The sequence below is a fragment of the Protopterus annectens genome, chromosome 2.part1 (genome assembly GCF_019279795.1).
Source record: "Protopterus annectens isolate FY-2018-M chromosome 2.part1, PAN1.0, whole genome shotgun sequence".
In the NCBI taxonomy this organism is placed as follows: Eukaryota; Metazoa; Chordata; order Ceratodontiformes; family Protopteridae; genus Protopterus; species Protopterus annectens.
This window is the reverse complement of record NC_056729.1, coordinates 1,225,423,264-1,225,440,598: the sequence shown is the minus strand read 5'-3', so window position 1 is coordinate 1,225,440,598 and position 17,335 is coordinate 1,225,423,264. Positions and strand designations below refer to the sequence as shown.

Here is a 17,335-nt window from a genome sequence, read left to right as displayed (position 1 = left end):
CCCATGTCATGTCTGAAAATAGCCTTTAGACCAGTTCACATACCCAGTTAAAGTCAAATAAATAAACAAATACATAAATTGTAAGCACCACATTTCTTAAAGTTCCACCTGGCCTTTGAGGTTTCTATATATTCAACATTTGCATAAATATGCATGCATTAACTAACAGATTCCCTGTGGCAGCTCCACAGTTATTTAAAAAAAAAAAAGCACATTTCTGTTTCTTACTTAAAAGCTTGCTTTTCTTGATAAAGGTCAGTCATATACAACAGCATTACATGGATAGTTACGTACAGATAATGCTTCACTAATATCAACTAAAACACCTGTTTTATTCTGTTAGTATATACACCGTTATCATCCCACATCATTTGGACTTTTCCCCACGATGGCTCAGCTTACGAACAAAGGAAACAGTTTATATAAGTTTAGCTCAACTGATCTCAACTTCAGAAAAAAAAAACCAGTTTGAGAAGCAACAGCTTATCTAAAAATCAAAATTAGAGTGCGACAGCTTTTCAGTTATCTTTTTTCTAATGCTGCTAGAACTGACATTTTTGACTTTCACAACCTTGTATTTTTGTGCAGGGTACAGCTTTGGGAAGGCTGGATGCACAGCAATCAAAGCAGAGGCCCTGAATTGTAATGTGTAAATTCTATTACTATATACAATAACCATGTTTTGTTTCGTGTGGAGGAAGAGTTACTATAGTTACAGCTGTATTCAGAATAATTATAGTTAAATATAGTTGCAATTCATCTAATAAACTAAACTAATGGCTCTTAAGTCTCCAGTGCAGCACACAATCATTCATCACCACTGAGCTGAAGGATACATGTCTGCCAGGAGCAGACTGGGCATCTGGCAGTTCTAGCAAATGCCAGAAGGGCCAGTGCCAAAATGGGCTGGTGGGCCCATTAAAAAAACATATATATATATGTATACACATACACACACACATAAACACACACACATACACAAACACATACATACACACACATTTTTTAACGGGGTTCTTCTTTAAGAATGCCCTTTGTGCCCGTTTGCACAGACACAGAAGATGAAAACAAGTCGCAAAAAAAAGTTGTGTCTTACCATAATGTTCAATCTGTGTTGTAGATCTTCACTAAGCCTTGTTCTGAGCTCGGAACTGACTCAGCCGTTAATTTCAGCTTACGCCTTCCAAACTCTAGAGCCAGGCAGTTTGCCCAACATAGTAGAAGACAGACGAGCAGAATTTATAGTTAAATAAAAAATAGAATAGTCAGAGACCAGATACATGTCCTTAATATGAAGCTAGCTATGGAAAATCCGGTCCACTAAGAGTCTCAGGTTGAGGGAAGGAGGGTGGGGTTGGGATATCAAGGATTTTGTGAAGATCGACAACACAGATGGAACGTTAGGTTAAGATATAACTTCTTTATATGATGTTGTCAATCTTCACTGAATCCTTGACAGTGGGACAGTGTACCCAGCTACTTTAGTCTTGGGAGGTCTCACGGAAAAATATTCCTAAGCACCACTGAGCAGAATGATGCTCGTCTCCTCGAGACCTGATCCAATTTGTAGTGAGAGTTTGCCACCACAGGATTTAGAGACCATTCGTGAGGCATGAGAATGGTTCTGCTCAGTTTGACTGCTATAACACTGGAGCTTCCCGGAACGTGCATTGCTGTGAGAAAGCGGTTGGAAGAAACTGCCCATTGCCAAACTCTGAGGGCTTCTTGACACAATGGGTAAGATTTGATTCCCCCTTGTTTGTTGATGTACCAGACTACCGACATGCTGTCTGTCTAAATAGCTACTGCCCCTAGAGAAAGGACTTCTTGGAATGCTTGCAACGCTAACACTGCCCTCATCTCTAGAACACTGATGTGCAAGTTGGCCTCTAATTGGGACCAAGCAACTTGGACTGTTTTTCCCAGATAATGACCCCCCCCACTCCATCTGCGAAGCGTCCATGGTCACTATCGCTTGGGGCTGGGGAAAAATGAATGGCCGACCCAAGAGAATCTGATCGGAGTAGAGCCACCACGCAAAATCCTGTTTGCAGTGATTGGTAATTAAGATTAGGTGAGTTATTGGTGGATGCAGAGACCATTGGAAAGCAAGTAGCCATTGCAAAATTTGCATGCGATACCTTGCTAGAGGGACAAGAAAGACTGATGCTGCCATGGAGCCCAATGTTTGTAGGACTAGCCTTGCTGGTACCCTTTTGTTTCGTAAAATTCACTTGACTTGTAATCTGATGTCTTTCTAGAAGGAGTGAGGCAATTCCTAAAACAGTGTTTAAATGGGCTCCAATACACTAATTGCTGAGCGGGTTGCAAGCTTGATTTCTTGAAATTTATGGTTATGCCTAGAGATGTACAGAGGTGTAGAGTGTAGTCTCTTGCCCGTTCTGACGCCTGGTGGCGGCAGTAAGGAGCCAGTCGTCGAGATGTGAAAATACTCGAAATCCTAGCAGTCTGAGATCAGCTGTCACTACTGCCATGCATTTGGTGAATACCCTGGGGGCTGTGGTGAGACCAAAGGGCAGTGCTCTGAATTTGAAATGACTGGTTCCCAGCCGGAAGCGCAGATATCTCCTGGAGCTTTTGTCCATTTTTACATAGTAATAAGCACCATGTAGGTCTACAGAGTGCATTCAATCACATTTTTCCAAGAATGGAAGTATCAGCTGTACAGAGACCACCAGGAATTTGGTTTGGTGAATTGTCTTGTTGAATTGGCTGAGGTCCCCAGTCCCCTATTTTTTTGGGCACTAAAAAGAACCTTGAGTAAAACCCAGATCCTGTTTGGTCTGGTGGGACTTTTTGGATGACTCTTGCCTAGCAGTCTTTGAATTTCTAAAGCTGTTGCTTCTCTGTGACTGGGTGGTATGTCCAAGAATTTCTTCTGGGATGATGGGAGAACTGATAATAGTATTTTGTAACCTTTGGGTATTATTCCTTGCACCCATTTGTCCATAGTTAATGTTTGCCAGGCAGATTGATGCAGAGAGAGTCATCATCCTACTACCTCCCTACGAGGGAAATGGGCACCAGTTCAGGGGTGCTGGTAGGAAGTACCAGAGAAAGTTTCTCTGGACCCCTGGTTTTCCGGTCCATTTCTGCCTCTGGAGGTGGTGTCTTCTGTTACTTCTAACGTTGCCACATGGAAAGTTTTTGCCGCTTGAATCTTGGAAAGCCACTTTGGATTTTTTAAACCATATAATTCATAGTACCTTCATAGGTAGGTACTAGGCTATCGGCCCAAGGGCCCAAGTAAGCCTAGCCAACAAGGTTCCCTGGTTTACACCCACTTATCTGGTTCCTCGAGTAGGGCCTCTGAGGAGTGGCGAAACGTACACCTACAGCAGAAAGCATCCTACCATCCTTTTTACATATGGCTAAAGTGTCTTCAACCTTAAGGGTGAATCCGTCAAACGGAGCGTTGACAAATGGTGCTATAAATGGCTCTGCAAAGTCACATAAAGGAATCCACGAATGTCTTCTACTGACTATGCCTAAACCCGCTGCTCTGGAAGTCCCTGCAGCTGCATGAGCAATCAGCCTCATGAACGAGCTAGAAATTGCATCAAGGGTTGTTAGCTGAGAGGTAACTTTGTCTCGTACCCCTTGAGACACTGTTCCTTTGAGGGTATCCGAGAGCTCCTTGATCAGATCCCTCTGTAGTCTTGTGAAGTCTACCATATAATTCAAGGACTTGAGAAGTAAGGTTGTTGAAGCATAAACATGCTTCCTAAATATATCCAAAGTCCTAGATTCCTTGTTAGGAGGATGGATAGTCAGACTTTCCTCAGCATGTTCCCTTTTTGTGGCCGCTGCTTATCACCATGGCATCAACGGGTATTCCTTTGGACCAGTGAGTCTCATCCTTTGGGGCTGATATACGATTAGACCTTTTGGGAACTGGCTCAATGGCATCAGGCATCTTACACGCCTGCTGAGTGATCAATTTAATGAGATCATCAGCAGGCATAGAGATCCAGGAAGTAGAGGGCTGGGCACGAAAAGCCTCCAGGTATACGGACTCCTCTGCGGAAGGTTGCATGGAGGACCAGCCACCCTCTGTTTCAGGATTTCTAGGATGTTCCCAAAGGAAACAGCATCAGGGGGTGACCTGAGGGAACCTTCTCCTTCATCAAAATCAGCATCTTCGGTGAAAGACTCTTCTGGGGGAGTCTAAGTGCTTCCTCTTGCAGTTCCTCTTCGCAGGAACTTCCTCAGGAAGATGATCTGGGGAAGTGTATGAAGAGAAAACCAACAAAGTGGGTGTAAGCTGGAACTTTTGTGCCCCCTGTCCTAGGGACAAGATGGATGGCAGCTCAGGTCGAGGGGATGTAGACAGTTGTCCCGGCAAGGACTGAGAGTCCCCAATGGACAAGGCCTTCTCCATGACTAGGAAGGCTGGCCCCCCATAGAGGGATGGGAGCCCGGAACTGAACTAAACCTTCGGAACCAGGGTCACACCCTGCACCAAGGAGGCTTCCCCGAAACAGAAGCCTGGGTCGAAGCTACAAGGGCCGAAGCACCAAGGGACATAGATGGCTCCGAAACTAAGGAAACCGATCCATGACTCACAGACCCAACCAAAGAGCCCTGCCCACAGAAGCCCTCCGGTGCTGAAAACTCATAGGAGCTCAAGGCAGCTCTCAGAATTGGAGAAGAGGATGCTAATGGAAAAGAGACAGTCGAAGCCGGGAGTGTCAGAACCGGGGGCTCCAAAGACTCAAGAGGTGGAAGAGGAGGAGGAAAGTACAGTTGTGTACACTTAACATAAATGAAGATGTTAGAGTGTATTCACTGTTGCAGTCATCACACTTGGGTTATCTGCCTGCAGGTAGCCCTCAGTAGGCCCGAATACCAGAGACTTAGTATTTCTGCGTCTGATGCTGTTTCTTCCATGATGTCAGGGGTTTAAAAACAGGCAGGCGACGCCATTACATCAGTTTTTCTTGCCCCAAATGTCAGGAGCCCTCAAATAGGGAGCTAGTATGTAGTGTGGAAACCACCACCAGTAAAAAGTAAATACCAATACCATTAGAAATAGCCATAGACAGGAGAGATAGAAAGATAGAGAAAATCAAGGGGCTATAGGGAGGGAAACCAGGACTGCAACAGTGAATACACTCAAACATCTAAATTTATGGTAAGTGTACACAACTGTACTATGTTCTTCGTGTTTCACTGTTGCAGTCATCACACTTGGGTTGATTCTCAAAGCTGCGGAAGTGTGGAGGCAGTCAAGAAGAGTTAGGGCTGGCTAGTAGGCCCGGCAAGACTGCTGTAGTAAATCCTGCCCTGGATTTGGAAAAGACAGGTAAGTGGTAATGCTTGCTGAAGGCGTGTACAAAACTCCAGGTTGCAGCTTCCAGAATGTCCCTGGTAGGGACTTCCCTTAGAAATGCTGTAGAGAAAGAAGTAGCCCTAGTGGAATGTGTTCTGACCCCCTGAGGGGTTGGTTTTCCATGATGCTTGTAGCAGAAATGGATGCAGTGTGCTTTCCACTTGGAAATGGTTTAGAAATGGCCTTGCCTTCTGCCCCTGTTGCAAAGCTGACTAGCAGATGGTCAGATTTTCTGAAAAAGAACCGGAGCTGTCTGTGCACATCCAAAGAGTGCAGGATCCTTTCTCCTTTATTCTGAGGGTTAGGGAAGAAGATTGGCAAATGGATGGCTTAGTTTAGGGCCACACTGGACACCACCTTAGGCATAAAGGACATGTTAGTCCTGATGGAAACCCTGTCAGCATGGAATATAATAAAGGGTTCCACAGCCATCAGTGCCATTAGCTCAGACACTCTTCTAGCTGAAGTGATGTCTAGAAGCAATGCTGTTTTCCAAGAGAGGAATTTTAACTCTGTTGAAGCAGCAGGTTCAAAAGGGGGAAGCGTGAGCTTTTCCAGTACAAAGTTAAGAACCCAAGAAGGGGTGGGTGCTCTCCTTGGGGGCCTTAGGTTGTTAGCCCCTCTCAGGAACTGTCTGATGAGAGGGTGAGTAAATAGAGGTGGCTCAGTATTGTAATGAGCCAAAATGGCAGAGACATGAATCTTAATGGAGAAGGATAGGCCTCTGGAGTAGCTCTGCTAGGTAATCCAGGTTTAGAGGTAAGGAGGGCACTGCTGTGTCCTTTCCTTTTGAATGAATCCAAGAGCAATATCTTTTCCACATAGGATTTCCTAGTACTAGGCCTACTGGCTTCAAGAATGATGCCCAGCACCTGTTTACTTAGGGTTGCTGGTAGAGTATTCAAGAAGTAAGCCAGGCTGCAAGATTTAGGGTTTACAATTGTGGATGCAAAATCTGTCCCTCCTGCTGTGACAGCAGGGTAGGGATCTGGTGTAGGTGCCAGGGTGACACCGTTGTCAGGCTGCGCAGGAGTGGGTACCAGTGCTGGCATGGCCAGTCCGGGGCAATCAGAATTATCTTTGGCCGGTCTTCTTTTATCTAGAGTAGTACTCTTGACAGAAGTGGCAGAAGGGGAAAGGCACAGATAGAGAGGTTTTCCCATTGAAAGCATAGGGCATCCACCTTCCAGGCCCTGCTGTGAGGGCTCCTGGTGCAGAATTTGCTTAACTGGTGGTTGTGGGAGGAGGCAAAGGGATCCACCTCTGGGGTCCCCGACCTCTGGATCAGAAGGGTGAAGGTACTGGGCTCCAATTGTCACTCATGTGGGTCTAGGAGATTTCTGCTTAAGTCGTCTGCCAGTGAATTCTGCCTGGCAGGAATTGAGCTTGTAAATGGACTTGGTTGTCCAAAGCTGTGCTCCACAGAGTCATGGATAACCTGAAGAGTGGGTAAGAATGGGTTCCCCCCCTGCTTGTTTATGTACCACATAACTGTGGTGTTCTGTTTTTATCAGCAGTTGTCCTGGAAGGATTAGATATCTGAACGTTGTCAGAGCATTCTCTACAGCTAGCATCTCCTTTTGGCTGATGTGCAGGAGAATTTAGCTTGTGCTCCAGTGGCCCTGAATGCGTTTGTCAGCCATGTGGGCCCCCCATGCATAGTCTGATGAGTCTGTGGTCAGGGTTTGGGCAGCGTGGGGTAGAGTAAAATGCAGTCCCTTGTTGTGGTAGCATGCTTCTGCCCACCAAAGGAACTCTGCCCTCAGACAAGGTATGTTTGGAATGACCATTTCCAGATCCTGAGAATGTTGGCACCAAAGACTTTTTAAGTACCACTGAAGTTTCTTCATATGCAGTCTTACATATGGAATTAGCAGACCACATGAGGCCATGAACCCTAGGGCTTGCAGTTAGCTGGATTCTGGTGGCCATTTGCTTGAAGTAGTCTGTCAGATAGACCTGTTTTTCTTAAGTGAGAAATGCCATCTGGGAAGTTGTGTCCAAGCTTGCTCCCAGGAATACAATCTTTTGATTGGGCACCAGTTGTGATTTATTTTCGTTGATGGTGTACCACAATGAAGTGAGAAGGCTTTTTACAAATGCCAGGGGCTGAAGCAGCAATTCCTGGCTGTCCGCCTGAATCAGGCAGTAGTCCAAGTACGGGTAAATTTGGATATTTCTCTGCCTGCAGTATGCAATGGCTGGAGCCAGGCATTTTGTGAATACCCTGGGTGCCGTAGACAAGCTAAAGGGAAGTGCAGAGAACTGATAATGCATAGATCCTGCCCTGAAACGTAGATACTTCCTGCATGACTCCCTGATGGGGATGTGCAGATAAGCTTCTTTTAAGTCTAGGGTGACTAACCAAGCATCCTTGGCTAGCATAGGGAGAAGCTGTTGCAGGGTAAGCATCTTGAATTTTGGGACCACCAGGAAGGGATTGATAATTGAAAGATCCAGGATTGGGCGCCAAGAGCCCTCTTTCATGGGTACCAGGAATAGTCAGGAGTAGAAACCCTGACCCCTTAGTTCTACTGGAACTGGCTGAATAGCTCTGATGTTGTGCAGGGAAAGAACTTGGTTTTGAGCCTCTGCCCACTGGCTTGGAGGAAGGTCTGGAAACCCGCTTGGGGTTGGCAGTAAATGGAAATAAAATTTGTACCCCTGCGATACAATGTTGAGGACCCATCAGTCCTGAGTGATAGGCATCCAGTTTTTTGCATGAAGGGCAAGTTTTCCTCCCAGGGGAACAAGCAGTTGGGCAGAGCTGGGAGGTAGAGTTGAGAAGTCATTGTGAACTTTTTCCATAGGGAGATGGCTTATCACTCCGTTTTACGTGTGGGAGCACTCCATTGCTTGGATCTCTGCATACTGTGACACGGTAGTCTGGGTGGTCTGTTTCCCCTGGGTCTTGTTTAGGAAGGCCTGGAGGGGGCCAGAAAGGACTAGTGTTTTGAATTGAGGTGGTTGTACTTTTAAGAATTCTTTAACAGTTTGCATAGATTTAACTTTTTCTTCCATCTTTTTAAGAACTTCTGCTTTGGTGCCAAACAAAACGTCCTTATTTAAAGAAGCGTCTAGTAATTTGGATTTGACATGATCTGGCAAGGTCTGCTCCTTCAGCCAAGCATGTCTTCTCAGTACAGGGCCAGTGACTGCAGACCTGCAAAATGCTTCTAGGGCATCAAAACCACACTGCAAAGTATGCTTACTAACTTGGTTTACAGAATGCATAAGCTCTTGCAAATCTTTATTTTCTGCATAATCTGGAAATATTACCAATTTTTGTTTAACGAGTTCCATAATATGTTGCTGGTACTTCAGCATGTGAAAAAAGAAGTTATGTACTCACCATAACGTTCCATCTGAGTGGGTAACTTCATTTGTCTGCAACCTGTGGGTATCAGATCCGTCCTCAGATCCGAGCCGGCAGCTTTACCTAGCTAAAGATCCAAGCTCCTAGCTCCTCCCCCTACCCATAATCCCCTGTTACACATCCCCCATCCTCAGATCGAGTTTGCCTATAGAGACTCCACAAGACCCTCGAAAGAGGCCAGTAACTTACTGCCTAACAGAATGGACAATCCTCTCCTTGGTTAAGAAGCATGAAACTGGTTAGTGGGAATGGGGGGGGGGGGGGTTGGTTGCAGACAAATGAAGTTACTCAGATGGAACGTTATGGTAAGCACATAACTTATTTATCTGAAGTGGTTAACTTCATTTGGTCTGCAACCTGTGGGACAGAGTCCCCAGCTACCTAGAAACCTTGGGCGGCCCTCAAGGAAGAATATTCCGGAGCACCACGGAGCCAAAGGAAGCCCTACTCCTGGAAATCATATCCAATTTATAATGGGAAATGAATGTATGAGAGGAGGACCAAGTAGCTGCTGAACATATGTCGTCTATAGGGACTCTAGACCAGAACGCTGCAGAGGTAGCTATGGATCGGGTTGAATGAGCATGGATTCCCACAGGTACCGGTTTGTTGGAAGCTAAATAGGCTTGAATGATGCATTGTGAAATCCAGTTGGCTAATGTCACTTTGGTAATAGGCTTACCCAAAGAAGACTTGGCAAAGGACATAAACAATTGATCAGATTTATGGTTAGTTGCTATCCTGTGCAAATAAAAACGGAGTTATCTATGCACATCCAATTTGTGTAGTGTGTATTCCCCTTTGTTCTGGAAATTGGGAAAAAACACTGGCAGATTAACAGACTGATTAATATTCAACTCAGAGGCTACTTTAGGGAGGAAGGAAGGATTAGTCCCGAGAGAAACTCTGTCCTTATGAAATATTAGATAAAGGGGTTTCACGCACAGGGCTTGAAGCTCAGACACTCTCCCACTCTCCTGACCGAAGTAACTGCAACCAGGAAGGCTGTTTTCCAAGATAAAAATTTCAACTGAGCCGATGCGGCCGGTTCGAAAGGAGGGCCCGTCAAAGCCTGTAGGACCAGTGTTAAGTCCCATGGTGGGACCGCAGACTTAACTGGCACTTTCAACAGAAAAGCGCCTTTTAAAAAGGTTTTGCAAATCCTGGTGGAAGCCAGAGGTCCTACATCATCCCCCACATGAAAATGAGAGATGGCTGCCAACTGTACTTTAACCGTAGATGCACTGGCTCCCTGATGAAAGATATGGGACAGAAATTCAAGAATCCTTGGGATAGGGACAGTAACAGGGTCCAACCCTCTGTCTTTGGCCCAAATGGAAAAACGTTTCCATTTACTACCGTAGATTTTTCTGGTAGAAGGTTGTGTGCTGCTGCCAGAATGGCTTTCACTGGTGATGAGATACCGGGAGTCCTTGCTATCAGCAGAACTGGATCAACCAAGTCGTGAGCTTGAGGTCGCCCAGGTTTGGGGGTTGTAATCCCGCAGGATGAGAAATTAGATCTGGAATGGGATCTAAGATCCAAGGAGGAACTACACTGTGAGACCGCAGGTAAGGGAACCAGATCTGGCAAGGCCAGAATGGGGCTATGAGGATTATCTTGCTCCTCAACCGATGGGCTTTCTGCAGGAACTTCGTCATGAGCGGAAGCGGGGGATAAGCATAAAAGAGACCGGGGGGCCAAGCATGAACCAAAGCGTCTCTGGGGTCCCCTATCAGGGGAATTGGAACGAAATATTCGCTGCACTTCGTGTTTGACGGAGAAGCAAAAAGATCGCAGCAAGGTAGACCCATTTGAGGAAGATCTGTTTCGCTACTAACGGGTTTAGAGACCACTCGTACGGTGTGAGGATCAAGCGACTTAGCTTGTCCGCTAGGATGTTGGTCCGGCCCGGAATGTGCGTTGCTACCAGAAAGCAGTTGGTGGAGATCGCCCATTCCCAAACTCTCATGGCCTCTCAGCAAAGGGGATAAGATCTGGTTCCTCCCTGTTTGTTAATGTACCAGACTACAGCCATGCTGTCTGACTGAATTGCAATAGTTCCCGGAGGAAGAAGGTCTTGTAGGGCTTGCAACGCCAAAAGCACCACCCTCATCTCCAGGACATGGACATGCAGAACGGTCTCTGAGGAAGCCCACCTGCCTTGGACGGTTCTGCCCATAGCATCCGCCCCCCACCCGAGGCGAGAAGCGTCCGTGGTCAACGTGGCTTGGGGCTGAGGCATGACGAACAGTCTCCCCTCTCTCCTGAGAGTGTAGCCACCACAGAAGGGAGTCCTTGCAAACCCTGCTCAAGGGAATCAGGGTGTTCAAGGGGTGCAGCAAGAGTGACCACTGGACCTGAAGAGTCCATTGAAGGATTCTCATTCGCAGCCGCGCAAAGGGCGACAGACTGATGGCCGCCGCCATTGAGCCCAAAGCTCTCAGGACTAATTCCGCAGGTGGGGCTGGGGACTGGAGAATTGCCAAAACATGGAGACAAACTGCACAACCTGTCTGTTGTTAGAAAAGCGTGCATCTATCTTGGCTCCTATAAACTCCAGAACCTGCACAGGATAAAGGAAAGATTTTTGAAGGTTTACCATAATACCTAGCCGCTGAGTAAGAGCCAGGGTATAATCCCTGGCCAAGCAGAGCTGATGCCTGGTGGAGGCGGTGAGGAGCCAGTCGTCCAGGTACAGAAAGACCCGAATGCCCTGAAGTCTCAGGTGGGCTGCGACAACTGCCATGACCTTGGTGAACACCCTGGGGGCTGAGGTGAAGCCGAACGGAAGAGCCCTGAACTGAAAGTGACCAGCTCCCATACGAAAGTGGAGGAACCTCCTGGATCGTCTGTCCATCAAAATGTGGTAGTACGCATCATTGAGGTCTATGGAGCACATCCAATCGGTCTCCTGTAGGAAGGGGAGAATAGACTGCAGAGTGACCATCTGGAATTTCTCTTTGGGAATGAACAGGTTTAGAGATGAGAGGTCTAGTATAGGCTGCAGCTCCCCCATCTTCTTTGGCACTAAAAAGAACCTGGAGTAATTTCCCAATCCAGACTGGCCTGGGGGGATGTGCTGGATGGCTCTTTTTTCTAATAGCTTCAAAATTTCCGAAGCTGCCGCCTCCCTTTGATCGGGTGGGACATCGGGGAGGCGTTTCATAGGAGGGGGAAGACTCAGAAAAGGAATGGAATAACCTCTGGATATAATTCGGAGCACCCACCGGTCCATAGTAATAGACTCCCAAGCTTGGAGGTGCTCAGACAAACACCCCCAGACTGCCTCCAGAGAGGGTCAGCCGGATAAGCCCTCAGGGCTGTTGCGCGGGCCTCTCCGAGAAAGGTTCCCGGGACCAGAGATTCCGCGGCCCCCCTCTACCTCTGGGCTGGCATCCACCTTGTCCTCCTCTGCCTCTGAAGGACGAGGGATCCAAAGCGGGACGGGACTGCTGTGATTTCCGGAACCACATCTTCTTTTGTCCCCTCTGGTTCCTCGAGAAGGACCGTTGGGGATTAGAGAAGCAGATCCTGACGGCAGACGGCGTCTTCCCATCCTTCTCGCTTTGGACCAGCGTGTCGTGGATGGTCTTGCCAAAGAGCGTAGAACCGTCAAATGGCGCATTAGCGAAGGATGCCTTGAAGGGTTCTGCAAAATTGCAAAGACGGAGCCAGGCATGGTGCCACAGAGCGATGCCTGCTCCGCTGGCTCTAGCTGCTCCCTCCATGGCATGGGAAAGTAGCCGCATAGATGCGTTAGTAATAGATTTCAGAGTAACCATGCGAGTCGAGAAGGTGCATTTGTACACGGCCGCCATGGACTTCGGGGGGGGGGGGGCTCCAGCATATTCCTTAATCAAGTCTCGCTGGAGTCTGATAACGTGTGCCATATAGTTCAGTGCCCTCACAGAGAAGGTAGCTGAAGCAAACATCCACTTTCCAATGCAGTCCAACGTCCAAGATTCCTTATCTGGAGGGTGGACCAAGGAACTCTCCTGCGCTAGTTCCTTCTTGGTGGCAGCCGCCGCCACCACCATGGCATCCACTGGAGAACCTTTAGACCAAGCCAGCCTATCAGAAGGGGGGCTAAGTATCTTGTCTGGCCTTCTGGGAATTGGCTCCACGGTGTCCGGCTCCTTCCAAGCCCTGGTGGTAATTAAGTCCACCAGGGGGTCAGCCGGGGGGGGGGACATCCAAGTAGTAGATGGGCCTGCATCGAACGCATCCAGAAACACATACTCATCCAAGGAAGGTTTTTGGGCAGACCACCCTCCTCTGATTCGCAGCATTTCCAGGATGTCTCCAAAGGAGACATCCTCAGGGGGTAACCTTGGGGAACCTTCCCCTTCCTCCAAATCTGTGTCCTCTGTGAGGGACTCCGGGGAGTCCAGGTGCCTCCTTTTGCACTTCCGTTTGCGAGGAACCTCCTCGGTGGGGCTATCCGAGGAGGGCTCACCCACAGGGTCTTGTTCCTCTAAGGGAACCAACTGGAGCGCCGATGCAGGCTGTCCCTGTTGCCGGATGATGGAGGACAGGCCCAAATGCGCAGGAGTGATGGATGGATCCGCAGCCCGAACTGGGGATCTGGAAGTCTTTGACAGCACCCTCTGCACTACATCAAATGCTGAAGGCGAACCGCTCTCCCCTGGCTCCGAGAACAGCCCCCTCAGAGTCGAAGTGGTTGGACCAGAGAGGGAAGTGTGCTCCGACATAAACGACGCAGAAGACACAGTTCCCCCCACGGATCCGACGCTCTGCTCTCTGTCCCGAGAGCTAGGATCCGACACGCTCGAGGGTATAGTCGGCGAAGTAACCATGACTGTTGGCGCCGACGGATCCCCGGGTCCGAAACGGCACAGATCCGATGACTCCGAAACCCGATACAGAGTCGGAGAAGGAGTGATCGGGGTAAAGAAAGGGGCAGAGCTCCCCCCCATCTGCATTTGAGCCTGCAAGAAATGACGCATCATCCGGTCCAAATCAGCGTCGATCAAGCTTCTGGTGGATCTGGAGGAGGTCGCCGAGGTGGGCCTGGAGGGCCACCTCGAGGGAGACCGGTACTCCTCTTCCGGCTCCGGGGAAAAGCAAGGAGAACGGAGCCAAGAATGAGAAGAACTAGACACCCTCTTAGCGGGACTGGCTACCTTAGCTCATGGGGCCGAGGGATGAGACTCAGCCCGCCTTTTATGGCTATGCCGGTCCTTATCCCTCCTCTTCTCTTTAGAAGAGGAAGAAGACTCCCCCTCACCCTGAGAAACAGAGGGAGTTTGAGTCCCCAACAAGGGAGGGGGATCGGAAGACACAGAAGCCGCAACCACGACCGGTACCTTACAGGGAGAGGAGGAAGAAGAAGAATCCAGGGGCAACAATCCCGCCAGGATTAGCTTGCTCCTCCTATCCCTGATAGCCCGGGGGTTGAAAGCTGCACAGACCTGGCAGCTTGTGGATAAATGGGCCACCCCCAGGCAAATAACGCACTGAGTGTGGCCATCGGCTGGGGACAGCTTATGACCACACTCGGTGCATTTAGAAAAAATGGCTTTAGGCCCTTCAGCCATCACACTACACACACACACACACTAGGGGGAGGGTTGAAAAACGAATTTGAAAAAAAATTACTTCAAAAATATTAACAAAGTATACTAGTCGGTAAAGGGGCTAAACCATACACATACAACAGAACTTCCTGAAAAAAAATTATTTTAAAAGTTTTATAAAACTAGAAATCTCTCACCCACGCCAAGAGCTTGTCTCTAGAAGCTGCTATAAGCCGCGGCAAACTAGATCAGAGGATGGGGGGTGTGTAGCAGGGGATTATGGGTAGGGGGAGGACCTAGGAGCTCGGATCTTTAGCTAGGTAAAGCTGCCGGCTCGGATCCGAGGACGGATCCGATACCCACAGGTTACAGACCAAATGAAGTTAACCACTTCAGATCTGGCAATTCAATGCCCTGAAAGGAAGAGTTGCAGAGGTATATACCTTCTTACCCCATCTGTCTAAAGCTCTGGAATCCCTGTCCGAAGGGGTAGGATTTTTGGCTGTAGCAGCCTTAATAACTTTAGGTCCCTGGGAAATGATCTCTGGATCAGCAGTAGGATTCTCGAAAAGAAACTTGTGGGAATCAGGTACTCGGTAGTACCAGTCAGGTTTCCTAGGAGCCGGAGGTGAGGTGTCTGGAGTAAGACTGGATTCCATGAAAACATCATCCACAACATCCAGGACAGGGAGAATAGCTAAAGACCTGTGCTGAGGTAGCTCTAAAATTTCTCCGAGTCTCTTTTTGGACTGAGTATAGTCTTGCATTCCCAATGGAAATGCTCTCTTAAAGTATGAAAGGTTTCATCAAAAGAAAAATCCTCTGGAGGGGAGGCAGAGGGAATGGATTCCTATGCATCTGAATCCTCACAGACTGATAAGGGCATGTCCTGATAATCAGAAAGGTCAGAGTCATCGGACTCCTGGTCTGTAGAATCTGAAGGCAACTAAATTCTAAATTATATAAACTAAATAAAGGCTGGCTTCCCCTAATTAGCATTATAAGTTCTTCAGCCATTCTAAGCATTTGTTTCTGTGGCATGGGGGCCTGAGCATGCACTTTGGTCGTCAGTTTTCTGGGCATAGTGCGTACTCTGGGCCTAAGAAACTCAGTAGTTTTGGCTAAAAAAAGAAGTCATTGGTCTGATTCGAACATCGGTAGGTCGGAAAACACCCTCAGAAGCCAGTGCCTGCACAGCGGCTCCGGACCCATCCAAGGTAGAGACATCCGCTGGTTCCACAGTCAAAAGAGCATCTCGCTGCATACCGGACTCCGAATGGGTCTCAGCCAAGACCTACGAATCTACAGAAGCGGGCATCAGAGGCTGCAAAGGCACCTCACTGAGTACCGGCGGATTGGCGACTAGCTTAACGGAAGCATCGTCGGCAGTTTTGGACCTATGCGGTCCGTCTCTGTCTTTATCCTTACATTTTTTCAGAATATCGGTAGTCAGATGGCTTACCAAAGCCATTTTGGAATACGGACATCAAGAGCGAAAGCAACAAAAATAGCCCGATGACGAATGGTACGGGTGTTAAACAAGGCACAAAACCAAAAGCGAGGGAAGTTGTGGCCTGGGCCTAAATATGTGACTCAGTAAGAATGAAAATCTTTGTGAGGCATTTGCTTTCCACAGGCAAGACAAATGTTAATTTCTTATAACATCGGTTAGAGGAAGAAAAAAGGATCTCTAACGGGGTACTTAGCTTTAGAAGACTTCAGGATTATCAACTCGAAAACAAAAACTTCAGGTAGCAGCCGACAGGCACTTGTGAACTGCATCTGGATCCTCCTCAGCAAGAAAGACCGATGTAGTGGCGTCAGCTGCCTATTTTTATACCCCTGACGTCATGGAAGAAGCGACAGCATCCAACGCAAAAATACTAAGACTCTGGTATTCGGGCCAACTGAGGGCTACCTGCAGGCAGATAAACCAAGTGTGATGACTGCAAAAGTCAAACACGAAGAACATCTAACAGTATCATAGATTGGCTGATTCCGATGTCAATGTGGCAAGGAACAGAGGATAATCCGCTCACCGACAAAAGATGATCCACCGGTCTCACAATGTCGGCTTCTGACAGACTCTTAGTAGATCGGTTAGAGGCAGTCAAAGGAGACTAAGGAGGTCTCACTTTGAGAAAGGGACTTGGTGGCCTGTCTTAAAAGGATCAAAGGTTGGTGAGTACCATGTCCTAGAAGAAAAATGCAGCTGTGACCGTTTTGGCACAGAGGGTACTGAGGATACTGATAAGGTTTTAGAGGTCGAACCAAATAGATCTTCTGGTGCCGAAAAGCTCTACAGTACCAAGGTCAGTTCAGAGACCTTCTTGGATGGTTCTGATAAACTAAGACGCAAAGGTCTTTTCTTGGTAGAGGAGGAAGATATGCTAGCTTCAGTCCTAGACCCAGAAACAGCCTCTTCGAAATCAGATTTGAAGAGTCTCTTCAAGAAAATAGTTTATTCTTCCTCCCAGTAAGGGTACAAGCAGAGAACCTGTGACAAACTGAACAATTTTCCAAGATGAAGTTTCCCAGGCAGTATACGCTTAAGGTATGCCCAGTCAGCGTTGGGCATCTTATCCTGGCACTAATGGCACCTTTTGAAACCAGTGGTGCCTTTTGAAGTTTTAACAGGTGTGAGCTGTTTTTCAGCCATAACAAAATAAAAAGGGGTGAAATGCACACACACTGATAAACAAGAACTATAGAAATGAAGATTTTTTTTTTTTTTTTTTAACTAAGAGACCGAAATAGATAGAAAGAAGTTTTTTTTTTTAACAACTAAGAGACCGAAATAGATAGAAAGAAGAAATCACTAAACAATGGTAATATAAGCGTACCTAAAAGTGTAATAAACAGAAGAAAGGAACCAACAATGGTACTAAGAGAGACTACCAAAGGTAAAAGATAAAGAGAAAAGAAACAGAGTCACATGAAGCTAAAAGAGGAGCGGGTACACAGAAAGAAAATTTAAGAAGAAAATTAAGAAAAAATATGTAAATATAAAACATTATTAATAGAAATATATTCAGAATCAGCCAATTTAAAACAAAAAAATTCCGA

General features: G+C 47.3%; 1 protein-coding gene across 3 annotated transcripts in view; it reads right to left on the bottom strand.

The window, feature by feature from the left end:
• UBXN2A (UBX domain protein 2A) overlaps positions 1-17,335 on the bottom strand; it is a 905,003-nt gene that overhangs the window by 848,310 nt on the left and 39,358 nt on the right. The gene's annotated exons all lie outside the window — the stretch shown is intronic.